The sequence below is a fragment of the Aythya fuligula genome, chromosome 9, assembly GCF_009819795.1.
Source record: "Aythya fuligula isolate bAytFul2 chromosome 9, bAytFul2.pri, whole genome shotgun sequence".
NCBI lineage: Eukaryota > Metazoa > Chordata > Aves > Anseriformes > Anatidae > Aythya > Aythya fuligula.
The window spans coordinates 12,530,155-12,543,584 of NC_045567.1; the positions used below are offsets into that span (position 1 = coordinate 12,530,155).

Genomic DNA, 13,430 nt, shown 5'->3' on the forward strand with positions numbered 1-13,430 from the left:
CTTTTCAGCTGTCTGCCTTGGACACTCTCACTTGCTTGTTTGATGTGTAATTTATATATAATTGTCTCTCTTGGAGACTAGAAATTAGCAAAATTCAGAATACAGATGACGTTTTTCAGAGTAGATAGGAGTGCCCTTTCCACTTTTTTACAAGCAGTTAATTCATAAAAACTGGCAAGCTGTGGAGGTGGTGCCTCACGGCCTTGCTGAGCAGAATTCTGCTTTCCACTTGGGGTCTAATTTCACCCCCCTTCAAGCATTTCCCTTTATTAAATAGAAGATTTGATAATCCTTGCATACTCCTCTAGTTTGTTGTTGTTGTTGCTGTTTGTTTTTTTTCTTTAATATTATTTAAAAATATGAGGAAAAGTGTAGTTGCACTGCTTTTGTGTTTTATGATAAAAGTCTGGAATGAGTCCAAAATCCCTTTTTCACAAGTGGCTTCATATCAATGAGACTGAAGATCCTGAGTATCAGTTACCTCTGAAAATGTTACTCCTGCTTTTCAAATGAAAATGGTAATATAATTAAATTTCCTGGCAACATTTATCTGCTTTAGGCATTTGGACATGTATTATGCTTTGAAATGGGTGCGCTTAAAAATGAAATTTATTTTAGAATATTTCTTGACATATTGTGCAAAGGGAGAGGGAAAAGAGCTGAGCGCTCTGGCAGGCTCTCACTTCCTGTGGCTAGTTAACCTCGAGAGGATTTTTGCTGGGCACCAGTTGGAAGTCCTAAAATGCATCAACAAATAAGCCTGGGGAGCTGAAAACCACAGCCACCTTTACAGTCAGTCCGTGGCTGATACTCATTTTTAATGCTTAGGATCCAATCAATTAGCAATGCATGAAGAGCTTGTGCTCCCAGTAAAGCGGGGCTTATTTTTTGAATAAGATCATTTATTTACTGTTGAAAAACCTTAGCTCTAGCTCCAAAGATGAATGTTAATAATGGAAATACATGCTAAAAATAATGAGCATACATTCCATTCTGTTAATTGCATTTTTAATTATAAATCAATACAATGCTTGCTGATGGGTGGTGATATCCTGTCTGCAGTCATTGTACACTGTTTCCAGTGAGCAAATAAGCATAACAGTTCCTACTGTGAAAACCAAAGAGGATTTTAAAGCAGTGTTCATCTTCTCACTTGAACTGATTACTCTTGGTAGTATCTCATCTCCATCAGATAACAGAGCAGAACAGGGTGGAACCAGGGTGGGAGGGATGGAGGATGTAATCAGGAGAGTCTTGATTCACAATGCAGAGGAATGTTTATTTTGAAAGAAACCTGTGTGACACACAAACCTGCACTGAGATCATGCTTCTTGTTAGGAGTATTCCTTGTTTCTGGCTGTATCTTATCCTTCCTCTTAATCATTTTTCTCTCTAGGGTAACCCAGGATGCCTAATTATTTGCATATACATTTAGGTCAGGCGGTGGCTTTCTCACAAGAACCAGGAAAAAGCACATTGTGTTTTGTTTTTTGTTTTTCTTAAATCTTAATTCCACTGAGCCCACAAAGTAAAATCTTATACTCCCCAGCAGAATACCAGAAGGATGTGTAGTTAAACGTTTAATCTTATTAGCTATGTACTGTAGGGAAGTCTGAACCTTCTTTTAAGCCCTGCCAACTGTTCTGTAAAGCTCAGGCTTTAGCATAGTAAAATTAACCACATTTCTACTCCCAACATAGTATCCTGTTATATGCTGACAGGAGGGATCCCTGGGGTACAACAGCACCCACTGGCTCCCCAGCCCCGAGTGAGGCATGAAGAATGAGGGTGAGACCATGACAAAAGGAGGCTCCTTCTCTGACAAAACCTCAGCACCTCTCCTTCAGTTTTCTTCTGCACCTGAAGCTGAAAGAAATGTAACTGCTCAAAACATTCTTAAACACACCATATAAAAGGCACCATAAACAGGCACAGGGACCTATTGAATCATCAGTCTATTGCTAGGAGAAGGCAGCTGAGCAGAAATTTCTGCTGTGTACCTGAAAGAGAAACAGAGCATCTTTACTTGCCCTGGCCAGCAGCCTGTTGTACCAGACAGCAAAGTGTTAACCCTGTCAGCTTTGGCCATTTTCAGTAATTTATTACTTAAAAAAGGAGGTGTACATTCATATAAACACAGGCATACACTTGTCAGATGTATGGAAAAAATAATTAAAAAGTGATGCTTCAAAATCAAGCAGTCATCCCCAAATAATAGTCCCTTGGAGTCTCTGTCAGAGCAAAGTGCCATTGCACCAGAGCAAACAACAAGGCAGATCACAGAAATCCTACTCACCATGTTTTATCACTGAGCAGAAATCCTCTCCCTCCTAGCTTTGCTACTGAAGCTGGTCTTTATCCAAAGGCTCCGGTGATGCTTTTCAGATTCAGAGGGGCTGGATCACTGCTGCTCTCCAGTGTTACTCTCCACCCCCCGTCTTTTCCTCCTCCTTCTTCCTTCATCCCCACCCCCTCATTCCTCCTGCTAGCAGCTTTTTCATACCTTACATAGATTCTAGGCTTCCACATGTAGCTTGATTTAGGAAAGACGCTTATTTCAGCCATCTGCTTGGTGTCACAGAAATGCTTCCCTTGTTAAGGAATAAAAACCCAGAAGATAAGCCTGGGAGTTCTGAGCCAGCGTTTTGGTTCCTCTCTATATGACAGCTTATTAAATGGGGAGGAATACATCCAAATCAATTTCATTTCTCACAAAGATTTTTCTTTCTGATAGAATTCAGGAAAAGCAGTCATAACATGTTTCTAGGTGAGTAAGATGCAGATTATTGGACTGTGCCACACTTTGAAGAAGTGGTTAATAAGGCTTTTGTTAATGCTGAAGTCAAATGGGATTTTATGCGGGAGCAAAGTGGCATAAGGGGAGAGAATAAGTATCTCAGCTGCCCACAGCCAGAATGCCTGGTGTTAGCCTCGTAGTGCCTTTGCTGACCATCATTTATCAAGTTCTCCTTACAGTCTAACTTCTGCTTGAGTGTGCAGTGATGTGATGACAATAAATTTACGTCCATAACAAAGAATGATGTCATCACAAACACCACAGCTTTAATTTCACAAAAGTATAATGCTGCCATCCTTGCCCCAGCCTTCCCTCTATGAAGGGCTCCCAACCTGATCACATCTTGATTGTCCCCCTCAATTAACTCTCTTCAAATCCCTTGCCTTCTCCTTCCTGTTTGTTAAAACATATCTGGGGGTGTGATAGACAGCCTCTTAAAAGCAAAAGTGTATGTTACAAAGCGCTGGCTTAATCCACTGCAGTAGCTCTCCTTCGAGCTGGAGTTTCAGAGCTGTGCTCTGGGATCCTGCAGTAGTTTGTGTACAGACTGGTGTACCCGTGGGCAGCATACCCACCCAGTACAGGGGCTGGCATCACTGTTGGTAATGACTGTACAGCTCTCAGGGGACTGAGTGAAACAGAGCAACTTCAGACAAGCCAGATCTGGGCAGGCATTTATCAAATCCTCCATCTCCCTAAGAACCAAAGGTGAGTGTTCCCTTAGAAACTGGAGAGGGTGCACTGTTCATAGCTGTCCCCCATATGACAGCAGAAAGGGGACAAAAGCATTACTTAACCTGTTACCTGTTCTCCTGGTTTGGGCTGGGATACAGTCAGTTTTATTTTTAGTAGTTGGTACGATGCTGTGTTTTGGATTTTAGGACAAGAATAATGCTGACAACACTCATCTTCTGTTTCTACAGTATGTTTTAGCTGAATTTTGGAAACAGGGAAAGGAAGGAGCTTAAAATATTGTGCTGTCTAAGCCTCCAAAGCTAAAAACTTGGCCAGTGAACATTAAAGGAGGCAGACCAGAGTGCTCCTGCTCTGAATGCCCATCAGTAAGCCTCAAGTGATGGTAGAGGCTGCAAAGTTACATCTTGGAAAAGGCCCCAGGGTAAGTCCAACTTGCAGAAAGTAGAAAGTCCTTGAGTATGTTCACCGGAAGACTGGAGGGAGGAGGGAAAAAGTAGTGGGTGAACCCTAAACCTACAAGGGTGAAACCTAAAACCATAGTTTTAGAATTTTGACCTGAAAATTATGCATGCACATTATCTGTGAGCTCGGTTTCTGAACTCTGAATTGTAGTCACTAAAGTTAAAGGTGCATCAGAAAAGGCATACCTAAATGTGCCACATGGAGAGGGAGATAGACAACAGCAAGCACTTATAATTGGAGGTGAGGTCTAATTATATTCAGTTCAAGCTCGGTAAGACAAGCCTTAAATATCTAGAGAAAAGAATCTGGACAGGGAGAAATTCTTAGCCCCAGTTGCATTTCAGGCAGGTGCTGGACCTGCTGGCTGTAGGACGGTGTATCACTGCTCCTCAGAGACTGGGATAGCTCTTAGATAGGTGTTCTTGCTTCTGACAAGTAGTACCTGTTGCCACTTTGCTGGGCCTCTTAGAGGAGATCACTCTAGACATGGATCAGATACCCAAATCTGTTCACGGTGACTCAGGTAAAGCAGCTCCTGTGATGAAAGAACTCCATAATTTAGGATGTTTGTATATTTTACGATGTCCCCCTGGACAAACATTTCCATCTTCTGAAACTGTTTATTTGTCTTCTGCAATGAAAACGGCATAATCCATCGCTATTGCCATATGTAGCGATAGCTATCCATGGCCTTAGCCGTCCGTGGCCTTAGTAGTCCATAGCCTCAGCCCTGAAAAGCCTAAATCACAATCTCATTGCATGTGTCAGCAAATATGCAGTGCATCAACTGGCAGCTGAGCCATGGTAGCCTTTATATGTTGCAGTGGAGCTTTTTTTCTTCCTAAATAGTTCTCAACTTATAGTTCCATGATCTATGCCTTTCTGCTGTCACTTCATTTCAGGCTCTTTCACTCTGGTTATTGATCAGCTTGGTTCAAAAGGTTATTTCTTGGAGAATCTAATCCTCTCTGATTAATTCAGTCTGTTCAGAATTGTTTTGAACATGTTGGGAATAAAAGAGACGGGAAATCAGAAAACTGCAAATGAGGGGCATGTGGAACAGCTGCCATCTGTTTAGCAGAAGCACACAGCCTTTGGCACAAGGAGTAAGAAAAGGGTCCTTGAGAGAAGAGGGACCAAGGAGCATACAGTCCCTGGCGTGCCAGGAGGGCAGCAGAGATCCCTGGTGTCCAGTGAGGAGGACTGGGGAAAGGAGGAGGAAAATCCACATGAGGGCAGGTATGGAAAGACAATGAGGGAGTCTTTAGGTGAAGCAAGCTCAGCCTGCCGGAGCTTGGAGGCCTGCATCTCCTCCGTGTGGGAAGCAAATGGTTGCATCAAGTGATTGAGGACAACTACTAGCATGAGAAACTCACAAAAAGCAAATTATACTGTTTTAGAACCTTCTTTCATGAAAGAATGTAACTGATTCTTTAAACCTGCAGAGACTCAGGAAAAAGTTGTTTGCTGGACAGCTGTACTTGTTTCCAATGAATTACTTCAGAATGAATTTGACCCAGGCTTTTTCCTGCCAGTGAGCCAGTGAAGAGTCTAGTTGAATTTTCTGCTAATGTCAGCTTAAATTTAATTATTCATGGACTCCTAACAGTATTTATTAGTTTTGCGTGTTGTAGAGAATTGGTAATGGGCTATGTAGGTTTTTCTCTCTAGTTCATTGGAGAAGACTCTCATAGGTTGAAACAAACAATCTTTGCAACTGATCTGACTGTTTTCCAGGGCTTAGATTAATTGCTACTCCCTTCTCAGTTATTTGGTGAACCACTGTCTGCTGCAAAATTTAGGATTGTTATTAGCAACATCAATACTTAACAAGAAAATAGAAGCATTTTTATCCACAGGTTTCTGCAAGTGTATTCGACCTCACCATCTCCTGTCTGTCTTTCCTGTGAGGCAGTGTTGTTGCCATAATTGCTGCCAAGAGGATGAGATGGAGTGGGTAGGGCTGTGAGTGCCTCTTTCGGTACCAGTATTAAAGAGCTCAGCCAGCCTGCCAGCCCTTGGAGTGGCAGTAAGGACACCAGTAAGAACACAAAGGAGTGCCTCCAGGTGGGACTGCTCACATTCGCAGTGTTGCCATTCTGGGCAGTATGGATGACTGACTGCAAATTGCTTATTGCCTTAAAGGAGAATGAAAAACGATTTTTAGTGGGGGGGGCGGGGGCGGGGGGGGGGGGAAGGAGGACATTTCACCAGGTGCTCATATTAAAACAGTGGCTGCCATTAAACTTTTTGCTTTAAACAAAAAGCTCTCAGGCAATAAATGCTTACTTGTGCAGTCAGCATAAGAAAAATTTATTGCATTAAATGCAGTAGAGAATACTCCAGAAGAGTTGTTTCACCAAACCATGAAGAATGCCAAGGCTCTAGAGAACAAAAACAACACCTAGGAGGGACATAACACCTTGAGGACATGACTACAGAAATGGTTAAATGCAAATATCCAATGCACATGTTCAAAAGTTTCTCCATTCCAGATATGCCTTTGTATCATAGATATCTGTCTAGACGAGGCAAAAATAGCTCTGTTTTATTGATCTTCTACTGACATTAATAGACACTTGCTGTCTCAAATGCAAAATAATCATTCAGCATCGAGCATGGGGGATGGCAAAATGCACTCCACAGGCATCCCAGTAAAACCTATAAGCAAAATTTTCTGTTGAAGAAGATGCTGGTGTGATGACTTGAGGGAAGATTATAGGAAAATTTTAATGACTGTTTTGTGGGACTTGGTTTCCCTGCTTGATTTTGTATTGCTCTTTGCTAGAGCACATATAATTAAGTGCTCTGAAGGCTTCGTTAAATGCTCAATCGGGAAACCAAAAACAAAGATACGGACGAAGTAGACATAGATACACAGCTTTAAATGACAGAGACAGGCTGTCAGTAAGGGAGAAGCTGTTTCAACGGCTCTAACGGAATCGTCTTTCAAAGGCCAAAGCGGGGATCAAAGGAGGGCGAGAACCAAAAAGGCCTCAATAAGAAAGAAATTAGCCATTACATAAAGTTTCTGAGGCTAAGTGCAGAAACACAGCAGGCTGAGATCTGCATGCACAGATGGGGATACTGAACAGGGAGCGACACAGGCTGCTGCTCCCATTTCTGCCTTTCATTGTCTGTAGGCTTTTATTTTATATCTGTGAAAAAAATAAATCATGTTGCACAGAGACTCTGGCTTGGTCACACTGCAGATACTGTTCTTTTCACAGGTCTTGCAAATGAGTCCTCACGGGTTGTATGAGGGCTGTAGGGCAAATTACAATGTCTGTCCTGAAAGAAGAAACCTCTGGGCTGAATGTGTGTTTGGTGGGACCTCAAGGAAAATGAGCACTACAGATGCTAATTGCTACAAGGAGACCTCTGCTTTACATGCCGTCCCAATTGTCTGCCAATCAGTGTCTAACAACAAGCAAACAAAAGAAAATTTGAAAGATAGATGGAAAATGAAGCCTTTGAAATCACCAGCAGTACAGCTGGTAGTAATGCAGTTACAAATGCTTATGGCTGATTACTTGATCAAACACACATTTTGGAAACAGATCTGTGTGTTGGATTTGTACTGGCGGTGGTAATTAATATGTCAGAGAGAAATTTTATTTTGAAGTGGCAAGAGGTACGTCTTAGAATAAAATACTGGCTTTGAACTGCTGTTTGCTAGCAGACCTAGAAAAATGTTTGATGATATGCATCTGTTTTGTTTTCTCACCTGCTGTGGGTTCAGGAATGGCCAACACTAGAAGCTGGCTGCCTGCTGCTGCCTCAGCTGCCTTTGCAGTTGGAAGGTGAAACTTCTGAGCATGGTCCTTGAAGTCTTTAAATGACATTTGTGGTAGGAGTATGGCATTCCAAGTAAAGCTTTTATGGTAGTGAAACATGACTATTAATATATTTTTTCAGCTGCAGTAAACAAAACAGTAACACTGAAAGGACCTAGCTTCTGATGGAATGCTTCAATAACGTAACATGAGTATTGACAATGCCAAGGTCATTGTTTGGTTTGGAGCCACACTAATTACCGTAAGGTTTTAAAATACGATATGTTATGGGTCCTCTATCTGTCAGGCCATTTAGAGAGGGGTGATTTGTCAAGAGCTATTCTTTGGGCTTTATGCTTTCATGGCATTGGCACTTCCGTAGCTCTGGAACGGAACGATCTCTCCCAGCTGTTTGATTTTTCACAGAGGGGTTATTAAAGTTTCTAAACCAGCTGATACACCTAGGCAGTACTCAAGCATATTAAACTGTTACATATTTCTCTTACAAATGTGCAGTAGCCATTTTCCAACCAGTAGCAAAGTGGCAGTGCAAGCCAGGATGGTGTGGTGACTGGAAGACAGGAGCGACATGCTCATGGACAGGAGACTGGGAGACAAGTGCAAGCTGGGGCTCGGCTGGCTGGCACTGTGTTGTGGTAGGGTGGGTGCTACATTCTGTGTTCCTGTGTGTTGGCAGGTGTGCCAAACCTGTGAAACAGGACACGTTTATTTGGGAAAAGCAATTCAGAAATCATTCTTGAGCTTTAAATACAGGGATGGCATTTTCTTGCCCTGCAGAAGTGCTACTACAATGTATACTTCTAAAGAGAACTAGATTTTTTCATTTATTTTTTAACAAGTCTGTTCCTGGATTCCTGGTTTGAGACATCTTATAGGGAGTTCAACTCTTCCTAAAAATCAGACACCTTAAGGTGTTCCAAAACTCTGTACTTACTGGGATTTACTGTAGGGAAAAAAGAAAAAAGAAAAAAAAAAAAGCAAAAAAAAAAAAAAAAAAAGCAGAAGATTGATGAATGCACAGAGCCTAGGTAAAAAGGTGCATGAAAATGTACGGAGAGGAGACTGCTGCTGACCACATTGTGACAGCTACACAGCCTGCACTCTCAGCTCCATAGGCATCATGTGGGGTCTGACAGGATTTCAAAGAGCCTGGTGCACTCAGACCTAACTGCGAGTGGCAAGCCACAAGGGACAGAAGCCAGCCACAAAATGAGTTCACTTCTTCCTCAGCCCACTGACTGGGTTACCCAGCCAAGAGTGGAGTCTGGGTTGACACGCAGGTACGTGTGTCGTCACAGAAATGGTATGTGAATGGCAGAGGGACGGGGACCTTGATTTCATCATTTGTTCCTTCAGCCTGAAGTGCTGAGTAGAAGAATCGTTGCTGCATCTCCTCACACCCTGCAGGGCAGTCGCAGGAGCCATTGCTGCTGGCTGGAGCTTGAGTCAGGCAGTCTTCTCTACCTTGAGCTCGATCCTATTACAGGCATTTTCCCTAATGCTAACGTGGATCAAACCCAGGTTAGCCTGCCCCAGCTTGGGAAGTATTGCTCCAGTAATTAGAAATTACTTAAAATAACAAGGTGCTGAGATCCCTAGCTAGAAACATCAGTCAGCAAGGAGGCAAGCTGCAGCTGCCACAGGCCTCGGCCTGCCACGGCAGGGGACGCAGGCTGGAGTCGCCTCTTTCGTCCGAGCAGCTCCCAGGTGAGTGCACCCACAGCAGCTCGTCCTTTCCCCGTCCCATCGAGGTCTTCATCATGACCTACACGTGAATGTGAAGTTGTGATTTTTTTGGGCTATTCTACCCGCTGTGTGCTGCTGTCTCCACCTGAAATGTCTGACTTGTTTCTGGTCGTTAAGGTGCTAGCCTCTCACGTCCCTTCAGCATGCAAGGGGCTGGGCTGGGCAGAGCAGTGTTTTATTTCAGAGTTCTCACCTTCAATTCTTTTTTCAACCTCGCAGGTTGGGCAGAAGCCTTCTGTGGAGGTGATCACCTGTCAGACTAGGGCAATCATCAGCACTGTCTGGAAGGAGAGGGAGACCGGATCCACTGCTGAAGCAGGTAGGCTTAATGATGCTGCATTTTAGCACCTCAGCACTAGGTTATCTTTGTGCTCTGGCCCCCCTCCAGCACTGGGGTAACAGGCTCAGTGACAGCCTGGCTGTGCAGTGACATGGCTGAGGACAGGGGACAGGGCAAGGGAATCAGGGTTGCTGCACATATGGCTGCTGCCTCCACAGCGTGTGCACGAGCTGCCAGCATTGCTGCTATGGCAGGAGGGCTGCAAGAGGGCACCGAGCAGCACCGGGGGCTCCAGTGTCTCGCTGCTTCAGGGGCAGTGCGTGCATAGTGACCCTGTACAATAAGAGAGGAGAAGAAAAGGGGAGTCAAAGCAAGCCAGGAAGAATAGCCCTGGTTTAATAAGCATTTGAAATATTCCTACACAGAAAAAATATTTAGGGAAATTTGTGGATTATTGCTGCTATTAATTCTTTATTGTGGGGTTGTTTTTTTCTTTTTTCTTTTGCTGGTTGAATTTGGCATAATTTGTATCATAAATTAATTATTGCATTTTATTTGGTTGGTTAGAGAACAGTCCAAACTATACTCTTAGGCTTTGCATGTTCTTATTTAATATATTTAATATAACTGTGTCTGAATTTCCTTTGTACTACAGAAGAAGTAAGTATCCCAAATCATCTTTAATTGAATGAAGCAACTGGTTGCACCCTCTTACAGAGTTTTTAACAGGAAAATTTATATCAGTATTGTATATTTTTTTTTTAGCTTAAATTTCCAGATCTGTCAGATTCTTGAAGTTTTATACCTGCCTGCTTGTCCCTGTCTTTGAATAACTTTGAATAACTGCTTCTATTAACCAGGTTTTTCCTAAATGAAGGGCTAACCGACAGAGCTCTTAAAAAAATACCTTTTTTCAGTTTCATGAAATCAGGTGGCAAGCTAGCAGAGAGGGGCCATGTAATTGCCTCCACTGGGAAAAAAAGTCTCGAAAGAAAAAAAAAAAAAAAAAGAAGAAAAAAAAAAGCATTGCAGGTAGATGAACATCTTGGGTACCAAAAGCAGTTAATCAATAACACATTGCAGAATCCCAGAAAGGTTTTGTTATAGTGCCTGAACTATTTACGTTATATGGATATCAGTGGGGAAAAAAATAAAATAAAAATCTGTGAAGCATCAATTGTTTATAAGCTTTAATGCAATAGTAGTTAAAGTATGAGAAAATGGTAAAAACCTAAATATACAAGATTTCTCCAGGCTTTCAGAAATCCTAGGTATTTTTCAGATTTGTGGAACATATATGTACAGGCAACCTTACAACTGCTGCACTACCAACCTCACCTTCCTCTCTGCCCAGATGGGCGGGTGGAAGGATGAATCTGAACCTCTCTGAAATTGTTCCAGTATTTTCTGGGTTATTACAGTCCTTTAACCAGAGAATCTTGCTCAGAACACTCAATATTTCTGTGGAAAATGCTGAGTAGCCAACCAATTTCAGTCAAATACCAAGGTTGCAGCAGCACATACATACTAATGCCTTTCTGCACTATCCCAGTATGCTGCCTGATAGTTTTGCTGAGACTTTTTGAACGTGTATTACTAACAAAAATTGAAACTAGGTTGGTTTTAGTTTGGGGTCTTTAGTTTGCTTGCTGGTGATGGTTTGGTTTTGGTTTTGTTTTCGGGAAAGCTTCCTGAAGTGATTTGCCAAGGGGAATTAATTTTAGGAAATGCACGTTTTATTGCAAATGGTCCTGCAGTAAGACAGGCTTGATTTTTCGTTTCAAAGGCTCTTCTGTGGATGTTGTAGGGGCTCAACAGGGGAGCCTTCCGCCTGAAAAGGGAAGCTCATAAATTCATTTGCAAGATGCTAACAAACAAGAATGCCTTTGTTCAGACTGTGCTGCAAAACACGACATGTAGTTCAGGCTGTTGTTGCAAACGCAGAGACTTTCCACTAGATGGCTCTCTACATCAAGCACTGAATACAGCTTGTAAACTGCAGTTTCTTGGCTTTGAATTTCAAATTAAGCTTTGTCAACAAGAGGTCCGAGGAGATCCAAACTTTCCATCCCGTGACTCGTATAGGCCAAACTCCAGCCTTCCCCAGTCCTGAAACTGGGCGGCCCTATTCCTACAACCCTATACCTACATTAAAATACCCTGTGTTTTTTACTGTCAACCTATACTCAATATGTATTCTTAAAATCCTGCCAGTTTTATATGGGAGCTATCAACAGAGTTATAAATATAAGTGGCTTTTAATTGTTCTTGTTATCTACATAAAACAAATTGGGATCTAGGACTTCAGGTGGTGAGGTTGTGTGTGTTCATGAGCACAAAGAAAGCATTGGTGTCACAGTCTTGTTATTTGCCATGCAGCACCTATCTGCTTACCATTTTTACATCTGACAAGGTTTTCTAAGGGAAAAAAAAAAAAAGAAAAAGAAAAAGAAAAAGAAACACTAAACTTTCAGAGGATGTAAACTGACATTATTCACATTTAAAGAGTTACATTATTCAACCTCAGCTTTGGCTTTGGTTGAGAAATACTGAGAGTTCCACTCTGATAATCTGCCCATGACAAATCAACAGGAGGCTATTTTTGGAGGTCTCTTTCTTGGAGTGGAGCAGAGAATACTTCCTTGTATTTGTTGCTCCAGGTCACAGCTGTTTGTCCAAACAACGCCTTCCTGTGTTTCTTACATTTTACTGCTGCTGCCTACTGTTAAATTGCAGGATGCTTGACACAAGTCTCATCTTCCTGCCATGAGCTCCGTGTAGGTAAACTCCTTGTACACACTGCTCTTTCCAGTGCTGCTTATTCCCAGAGGACAGCTCACACATTGCAGTGCTACACAGCCCCTCCAGAGCTTTATAAATGGGCCTGGGGGATGTGTAGCAGAGACTGTCCAATTCGGCTGCTTTGCAGGTGGTTACAAAGGGAATTTCACCAAAGAGCTGATCAGAAGTTAATGCAAAACATCACTGGTGCTAACTTGATGTTGTATGCACAAATTGCAACTCACAGCACCTGCAGAAACCACACACCAATTTAAGAGATGGAAACAAGCCTGAGGAAGAGCATGAGACCAAGGGTAAGGTGTTGCTGAGGCTGGGTGTATTTTAGGTTGGTGGTAAGGAAGGGGTTGGAGACTAGGTTTGTGTGTTGCAGACTGCAGTAAAAAGATGGAATAGAAGAATTTTGCATCCTTCCCCAGTGCAGTGCACATAGCCCGTTGCAGAGCTGGGAGCTATTGCTGTCCTCTCAGTCACTGCAGCTAACTGGGGTACTCCAGCTAAGCAGGTTGGAAATGTCTGTACTGAAACAAAAGCAAACATCTTCCTTCTCATGTTGTGACATTTGGACTTTGGGTCTTAGACTGATGCAAAACCTGAAATAGGCTCAGTACAATTTGAAATGGGTTGTGTGGCTGGAAAAGGGCAAACAGTGGTACTAATAACTGATGCTGGAATAAGTAAATAAGTCACAAACTGAGTATGTGAAGGAGGCATTCACCAAGCAACGCACAGAGGGATTAAAAAGTTGAAACTAAATGATTATGACTATCAAAAAAAATGCATTTTTAAACATACTTTTGTGAGTAGGCAAGAACTGGTATATTCACTGGGAAGGAAGTGCAGCAGGTTAACA

At 42.4% G+C, this 13,430-nt stretch overlaps 1 protein-coding gene across 1 annotated transcript in view; it reads right to left on the minus strand.

Annotated features, from left to right (window-relative positions):
- AMER3 (APC membrane recruitment protein 3) overlaps positions 1–2,405 on the minus strand; it is a 33,276-nt gene extending 30,871 nt beyond the window's left edge. The window contains exon 1 of the mRNA XM_032193471.1: positions 2,297–2,405. The gene's annotated coding sequence lies outside the window, so the exon portion shown is untranslated. The remainder of the gene's footprint in view (positions 1–2,296) is intronic.
- Positions 2,406–13,430: the final 11,025 nt, after the last annotated feature.